Source organism: Typopeltis vanoorti, chromosome 19, assembly GCF_054136105.1.
Source record: "Typopeltis vanoorti isolate ZY-2024b chromosome 19, IOZ_Tvanoo_1.0, whole genome shotgun sequence".
Taxonomy (NCBI): Eukaryota; Metazoa; Arthropoda; class Arachnida; order Uropygi; family Thelyphonidae; genus Typopeltis; species Typopeltis vanoorti.
Window position 1 is genome coordinate 40,049,904 of NC_143567.1, and position 9,622 is coordinate 40,059,525.

The window sequence follows — 9,622 nt, forward strand, 5'->3', positions numbered from 1 at the left end:
CGACTACAAACAAGTTACCAAAAGTACTCGAAATCTGCTATAAAAATACTTGCAGCAGGAAAAGCGTAGACTTGTGGGAAGAAGAATGGAAAACATCAAAAAACGGATCAACAACAAAAGAATTCTTTCCTGGCATCAGAAGCAGACTCCGGCTGAAAAAACACGTGATTTCTCCAGGTTTAACCACGTTACTAACGGACATGGAAAACTAAGACACTTTTCACACAGATTCCATATCTTGGAATCACCATCATGTATTTATAGTCCATACCTTCAACAGACTGTTGACCACATACTTTATGACTGTCAGAGCTACTGGACTCCATCCGGATGCCCCCAATGCAACACCTCATTACTCCTGGAGACAAGTGGTCAGTGTCAAAACAGAGACTTATCGAAAAGTATTGCTCAGAACTAATTAAATTTGTCAATAAGATCAACTTCCATTCATTGAAAAGAAACATAAATTACTGATATTGTATGAATTATATAGTGTGAATATATGAGTATATAAAAATATAAATATAAATATAAATATGGATGTAAAGGTCGGAATATGTACATACAGATGTAAAAATATAAATGTAAATATGAATATTGATAAAAATTGGAAATACAAATGTTCATCAGTACTTAGAAGCTACATGTAATATAAGCATTGTATGCTATGGAGCATCTAGGAATAAATTACCTCCTGGTTACTATCGGGAGTAAAACGTAAAACACACACACACATACACACAGAGTGGCGCACCCAGAGGGGGGAGGGGCAGGGAGTCCTTCCTCCAAAGAAAAAGGAAAATAAAAAACAGTAGAAAATTTTACAAAAATCTTTTTTCCTAATTAAAATTCATTTTTTTTATTTACGTTGTGTCGTGTCTTCTATTTCTATACTGCTTATGATTCATAAGTAGTATAGAAACTATACAACTTAATTATAGAAGTATAAAAATATAGATAAAAAAGTATAATTTATAGAAGTATAAAAAATATAGATCGCTAATTCATAACTTATGAATTAGCGATCATTGCAGATGATCAGTCACAGGTTGTATGCGATGCGTAGTGTGTATTCTCAAATCGTCTACTCAAGTCGTCCCCCTCCGCCCAGATTAAATCCTAAGTGCGCTGCTGCACAAAACACACACACACACACAGGCATAAATACTTGCCCTTAGGGAGTGCAGCTGTATGAATTCGTTGTAACTAACCCTTAATCAGTGGTCTTCCCGTGCTGTTAACGAACGGATAAGTTGAAGGAGATTACATTCATGATTCAAAGGAAACCAGAGTTGCATATTTGTTATGTAATTATGGAGAGAAATTTATTTAAATTCGTTTTAAATCCGATATTACGTTTTAAAAATTAAACAAGAAATTGATCAAGATGAAATCGTGTTCCAATTTATAAAGAACAACAATATGAATCACAATAACAAAAAATAAAAATAAATGCATAAAAAAAACAATAAATGCACTCCTGAAACCATAATATACTATAAAAACTATGACAAAAAACAAAAGGTGTATTTTTATATCTTTAAAACAACCTATAAAATTTATTGTTTTATAAAAAGTTTAACTGTTATATTTAGTATATATGACTTTATATAATATTCTATATAATAACATTCTATATTTTTAAATATACATAGAAATTAATATGTATAGTAATCATGAATTATTGATACACATAGTATTATTGCTCAGTATATTGGGTATATGTAGATACAAAACTGGCCTATCTTCATAATGTACATAAATCTCTCATATTAACATGTAATACGAGAGAAAAAGAGATCGTGTTTGCTAAATGATTGTATAATACGTAATGTTGTTTTCAGAATGTTTAATTTTACGTGGGCACAGCAAGAGGGGCAATTAATTTCTCTTTACTGCTTAAATATACAATATATAAATTAAACAATAAAACCCAAAAACACAGGAAATCGCAAAAATCAATGTGAATTTTTGAAATTAATGAACGCCAATAAATTACAATATGCTGTTTATGATTAAAATTGTACTAGCGATAATGCTCTTCGACTACCAATAAAACAATAACTAAAAATAAACAAAATAACAATAATAAAAATAAAGGATAAAAATTCATAGCCCATCTACCATATTAATTTACTATAGTTTATAACCGTTAGTTTATTACCCTTTACATTTTATGAGGATCACATAAAAAGTTAGGCATCAAGTTCCTACTATTTCATAATGAGATCATAGTATTAATTGCGTGCTTATTAGAGGTAAACTCAGTATTTTTATAAACATTAATGTGCGTGCGTGAATGCGCGGACTTGTGAAAAACATTTACAGAGCAGCGTTCTTCATGGTACACCTGAAGATCAACTGTTACATAGGCAAAGTGGATACTAGATCCAACATTCTTTCAAAGCCGAATGCTCGTAGAAACTATAAATGTTTAGTTGACCTGAGAGCTTACGAGAATATAATCTTCGGCATCCCCGAGTTGCCTTAATGTGGGCTACTTAAAAGACGTGGGCGCTGCCCAAGCGTCCACATATTCTCGTAATCTGAGGGATCTCTCCAAAAACTTGGGTGATCCCTCAGATCACTCATTGTTGGGTGATTTCAGAGACTCATTTCTCTGATATTTGGGTTTCCTTAGTACTGAAAAAAGAGTCTTTGCTCGCTTAAGGTTCTGCCTTGGGGATGCTCTTGAGCATCTTAGGATTTGCGTCTGTTCGGGTGGCTTATATTCGGGCTGCTGCCTTGGCTGATGTTTTTCTCTGGAATATGAGCGGTTCTGCTCAGTGGTGGGATGAGCCTGTCACTGAGCAGAGCCACTACTCAGTTAAATGATCCTTCAGGTCGCTCATTGTTGGGTGATCTGAGGGATCACCCAAGTTTTTGGAGAGACGGCCCCCTGCACATAAACATGCCTGGTTACTGAAGAGAACTAACCAGTTCGAAACAGCTGTCAGGACAGTGAAATCATTATCAAATACACTAATAAAAGGCGAACATATGGACGCTTGGACAGCATTTGTGTCTTTTAAGTGGTGTAAGCTAAGGCTACTAGGAGATGGCGAGGATTGTATTCTGGTAAGCTCTCAGCTCAACTTACGAAACTTTCATAGTTTCTACAAACATTCGGATTTGAAATAATGTTGGATCTAATATCCACTTTGCCGATGTAATTTTACATCGCCCCAAATGAAGCCTTTTGGCTATTTCTTTAGTAATTACCAATTACCATTTTGAATTTGAATTCTAAGCCCAGAAAATGTTGCAAACCAGTTGTCATAGGTTTTAGTCTTGATGGCGTCTCTACGGAGGAAATTTCGGGCGTTAATAATAATAATAATAATAATCGGAAATAAATATTTATTATTTCCGATTCCATAGTACTCTCCGACCACAGATGCGAGACTGATTATCCTATTATCGGAATGGATTCACCTTCTGTCATGCGCAGAAGTGTTGAGGCGTATCGCATCTGTAGTCGCACAGTATTTATCTTTTCCATCACCAATTGTTGTGACCTTTTATTGTGTTACGGACATTTAAATTTGTTACTTCAGTCTTCACCATTTTCGACTATTTTCATCAAACTGATATTTTCTAATCAATCTACTGAAAAAATAATCCCAAATATCTCTGAATACAAATAAAAGAAATAGCAAATACGGTTAAATGTTGTTTATATAGTGCTTATATACTCCGAAGTAATAATAACAGCAATTACGTCTTCTACTTGATTCATCCTCGGTCTCGCATAACAGCTTACAGTCATGCTTCAAGAAAGCAAGTCATTATTCATTTGAATATTACACTTGGGGGGAAAAAAGCCCTTAAAATGATTCTGTTATTCTATTGCATGCTGCTGTACTCTTGTATCTTACATCACATAAAGAATCATGTGATGTCTATGTTGGCAACCGTTTGCTTGTATTTTGTGAATTTTCAAGGTTGAGAGGTGGTGCTGGAAGAATATTTCGTTGGTACATCCTTGAAACCAACTGTGTGTTTTGCTAAAAAACAAACGTATACTGGATAGAGAATAGCTTGAATGATGCAGCCTAACTCAGGTAAATTTTAACCCTCCTTATAATTAATATGAGATTTCATTTGCTGGATAATAAGTAAAACGGGAAAAAATGAACAAGATACTCTATTGTATTACACCCCTCCCTGTGTTTTCCAGGAAAGGATAAACTTTGATTAATCTAGTTATAGTTTTTAGTTGCATATAATTCATTTATTATTATTATTCGATAAAGGGCTTGTTGTAGGTGCTCGTCTGTCCCTGATGTTTAATCAGTGGAAAAATAACCCGCAATGCTTGTCTAAGAGGCGTTACTGTGTTCCTAATTAGTAAGTGAGAGAATAGATAGCAAGTTCATATAAAGTGCTATCATACTTTTTTCGGTTTATATAAGTATATTTCTAGAAAAGGTTTAATTATCTCCAATAGCACCTTAATAAAAAATTAAGTTCATTTGTCCATGGCTTTATATAATCCATTTACTTTAAACCAAACCCAATGCAGGACTTAAAATATATCTTTTCTGTTTAGAAAGTGAATAAATTGATATCGATTATCCAAATTAAATAGGATCAGGAAATTATTTTAGATATTACTAGGGGGCCCCTCCCCCTGGCGCCTACAGCTTCCTCCCGTGTTCCGGACTAGTAGGCCAGTTCTCCTTGAATTCTGATGACTCGAAACTCAGGGTAGCCTCTGAGTGTCGAGTATTTAAAAAGGGGGCTCCCCCCCGAGTTCTGGACTGATAAACCAGTTCTCCTTGAATTCTGATGACTTGAATTTTGAAGACTCGAAAGGGGGATTATGCCCCCCCCCTGGCGTCTACGACGCCTCCTACCCCCGAGTTCCGGACTGGTAGGTCGGTTCTCCTTGAATTCTAATGACTCGAATTTTGAAGACTCGACACTCAGGGTAGCGTTTCAAATAACTTGACAAAAAACGTGACACAAAAACATTACATAGAAACGTTACATAAAAAGGCTTACATTTTATATATATAGGGTACATTATTAAAAATAACCCTTCCCCGTTTTGCGGGGGGTTAAACTTTGATTAATCTAGTTATAGGGATTGTCATTAGGATTTCAACAATATGCATTTTTATAACATTTTTATAAAGAAATATTATTAATTTATCGTTACCATAGGTGATCATGAATAAAACAATAAAATTTATACGATATACAATAATTGAATAACTATGCAAATTAAAATGTCAAGACAATGCAAGTTAGGTTGGTAAAACGGGGGAAAATGAACAAGATACTCTACTGTATTATAAGCAGGCAAGTAGTAGTAGGGTGGGGTGATCGCTTCTGACCAGATCAAGTTCAAGATAAGATAAGGAATCGTGACGTCATTGTGTGTGTGACGTCATGCGTTTGGAATGTTTGGAATTTCCCTGGGGGGGATATGTGTCAATGGGTTCAGTTCTTGTGTTTTGGTTCGCCTATGGAATTATGGGTGATGGTAGAGATAAGGATTCATGCCGTGATTGCTGGGACACTTCTGACCAGATCAAGATCAAGATAAGATAAGGAATCATGTCGTGGGTGTGTGTTGTTTTCAGATGTAGATAAGTGATGTCATTTGTTGTTGTCAATAAGTGACGTTATTGTTTTGAATGGAAAAGGGAGATATATTAGTGGATAAGCATTCGTGTCGTTATTGGTGGGACACTATCAACCATATAGGGGTAGGGTGAAAGGGGAAGCGACATCAGTGTCCTGGATGTGTGTGTTGTTATGAGTTGTAGATAAGTAAAGGGTTTGCGTATGTCATTATGGATGATGGATAGTGATAAGATAAATTTTGGAATGTTTGGAATTTCGCTGGAGCCCCCTTCTGTCAGGGACATCACCTGTTGTGTTCAGTTCACGTAAGCATTGTGGGTAATATTTAGAGATAAGCAATCGTGACGTTATGTGCTTGGAAATTTCTGGGGAACATATGCCTCTCTGTGATATCACATGGTGTTTTTTGGTTTGCCTAACTAATTGTGGGCGATGTTTTTGAGATAAGATATCTTGGAATATACCCCAGGGTGAAACACATCCATCATTGTCTTCATGTTTTGTTTTTGGTTGTCTATAGATGACTGTACTAATTTTCCAATACGTTTTGGGGTATTTCTTTCCTGTTAAAGGGTGGGAATTCTTAGAGTAGAGTCGTGATGGCACAGCGATTATGCTTTTCTGAATAATTTAATTATATGCTGGTGTCCCTCAAACACACACACACACACACATTAGACATGAAAAGTCACTAATGTATCCATGTTGATACTCTAATATGTACCCTATGATTATTCTTATGAAAAAAAACTATTCAGTATTAGAATTATGCTTACCAAACATTCGAGCAGTGATTATTGAAATTACAATTATCAATTGTTATGTTTAAGTTAAAAAAAATTAACTTACATTTATTTCCAGAATAGGAACATCTTGGTACTATCTAGGTTTTCTGAATATTCCAAATTGTTGATTTTTAACATATATTCACAGCACAGAACACAAACACAAATCTGAAAATGCAGTTGACTTTTTCATTATAGGTTACTCGGGCTAATATACATTCACAGCGCAAAAACACACAAAACATAGGAGTTGAAAGATATTTCTGTAAATGACCAGAAACACTAGTTGACTACTTAATTTAGATTACTATCCGATTGGTTCTCTGTATTAATTCTTTCCCACAGTTGCTCATGCTATGTTTTCCCAAGCTTCTTGGGAAACTCTATGTGCCATGTTCTTTAGGGTAGGTGTTATTTCCTGTTTCGAATTCAGAGTGCTGTTAGAGTATCGAATTCTGACAAGCGAAATGATTTTTTTTTTTTTTTGAAATTGATTGGTTATTTTCTCTATTTTACTTTTAAAATTCAGTTTAACTACATATTCCAACAGAATAACTGAGCAAAATTAATAAATAAATAAAATGTATATGAATTTATTTTTCAACACTAGATTTCTCATTAAGTCTTATCAAAAAGATATGTCTCTTATCCAGTCGCCAGATTGTTGTACGAAGGTGAGAAATCGTGTGTTTAGGTTGGGACTCTTCGTTCTCATTGGAAATTGTTGCTGCAGTAAATTAATTCTTACATTTTATTTTTTTTAAACCAATATGACTATTCGTTTTACCATCGATTCCTCATGCTCATAACCTATTTCTGTAACTGGAATTTATTTATTTTATTTATTTTTTTCTTTAGCATTAGTAATTTTAAGTAACGGATATGAGACAAACAAGGTATTGAACCTTCCACAGAGTTTTCTTTTAGAAACTTCTTTTGCCAGCAAAACAAATAAATAGTTATTTCTTGTTATTTCAAATTAATATTAGCTTTGTACTATATATTTTGTTAATTTCGATGTTACCTTTTATTTGACTGTAATATTATTAACAAATTGTATTTACTGAATCTAACACACAGAAAATAAATAAAGTGAAAAAAAGACAGTATTTTTTGTTATTCTTCTGATTTAACATTTGCACTGATGTTCATAGTGTATCATTTGCCCTGGGTGTTTACGTATAATTCACGTGATTTTTCTCTACGCGACATTTCAAAACAAGTTGAACTATGGTTTTTAAATAGTTCAACTATGTAAAACTCATTTTCGTTAATCCCAATTGACTGTTGTCCTCTCAGCCCGACATTTATTTCATAGTAGGGATATTTATATATATTTTCAACACAATTAATATATTAGATATTCTTTCCAATACAAATAAATAATTAGTAACTTGGGTGATTTTCAATTTTCAAACGAAAATTAGCTCAGAATGAAAGAAAGAAATAAAGAAAAATTGTAAAGAAAAAAAAATGTTTACCCTCAAATAAATATTTATGATCACAGCAAACAAGAAATTCATCAGCTTTTTCAATGTTTTTAAATTCATGCACATATTGTTTTCATCATTTCGTATCATTTAAATGAAGACCGGGTTTGGCTATTGAGTTTGTTAATGCTTTTTGATTTTTCTCTTCCAATGGCAAGTATTTTTTGATATATGCAAGTTGATTCACTTGATATCTGCATGCTACGATACCTTTTTATTTTTTTGTCACTTTCCAGGTGAAATATTCTCCACTAAAATTCTGCCAATTAATTTAATACCCATTTCCTTTTGCTTCCAAGAGTTGACATAGTTTCTTGAAATATTTGAGGGGTTTGCATGTACAAATAAGACTTTTAATTCACTGAGTGGATTTTCAAAAAAAAAGTCTCTAGTTAGTTTGTGGCATGAAATTTCACAAGGAAAAAATATTATGGTCTTACTTAAAATTTGTATAACACATCAACGACTCCCAATTTGTTCATTTAAATTTACGCATTTTATTTGAGTGAAATATTATTTACAAATTGTATTTACTGAATCTATCATACAGAAAATAAATAAAGTGAAAAATACAATATATATTTTGGTTCATTAATCTTCTTATTGTTAAATTTTCACTGTTGTTCAAAGGTTCTTCCATTGCTTGTCAAATTGCCATCATGTGGTTTTTGACAATGTGACTCTCATTTGAAAGTTAATTTTCATTTGGTGATCATTGGGAATTTATTACTGTAGTAAAATTAAGGGTTGCATATTTATTTTTTGAAACCAATACATATATTTCTGAGCATTATTAAAAGCACAGAATCTTTTGTGATGTTTCCAAAAGCATTTAAAAGTACATGTTATGTTTTTACGTTTTGGGCATCCAATTTCATTTAAATCAAGAATAGGCTTTCCTATTAACTTTGTTAATGTTTTTGAGTTTTCTCTTCCTTTGCTGAGTAATATTTGATATTTGCATGTTGATTCTATCATCCAATTTCTTAGTTTGTCCAGAGATAGTGAACCAATTTCCCACTTCAGCTGATGGTTATATTTTATTAACCAAGAATTCTGTTTTTTAACTCTTTCAGGTAATTCTTTCCAACTACAAGGTGATTTTGTCAATGCATATCTTACAATAATTCCATCAGAAATACACATTTCTTTAGGAAATAAATGTGAAGTCTTATTCAAAAGAAATTGTACATCAATTATACCAATGATAATCATAAATTCGTATTTTGCACCCACTGTAGATTTTGCATATTCGTTTTTCCTTCATTCTTCTTCTTACATTACTTCATTTGGCACCACAAATACATAGTTATTTATTATAATTATTATTATTTCACTGATTATTAGCTCTGATCTTATATTTTATGTTAACTTTCTGTTACAAAATTATGAACAATTAGAACTTTTCACAAAGAAGCTTTCAAAGAATTTTGTGGCTCACCCATTATTTTTACATTACCAAACACAAAACACCACAACACAAAACAGCAGCTGCAGTGGATGAACGATTACCTTAAGTCCAAAGTCACTTGACTGTATGGTTTTTCTTATAGTACTGTTTACCCTTACTATGCCCTACCCTGACCGTTCCTTCAAAAACGAACCTTTTGCGCAGATGACTCAACGACATGTTTTCACATGCTGTTGGATATACTGTTGGTGTGTTTTTATCTTACTTTGTGTGGGGAAAGGTAAAATTTATATTTATGTTATCTGGAGTATAAAAAAGTTTTTCTATACCAAACTTTAAGA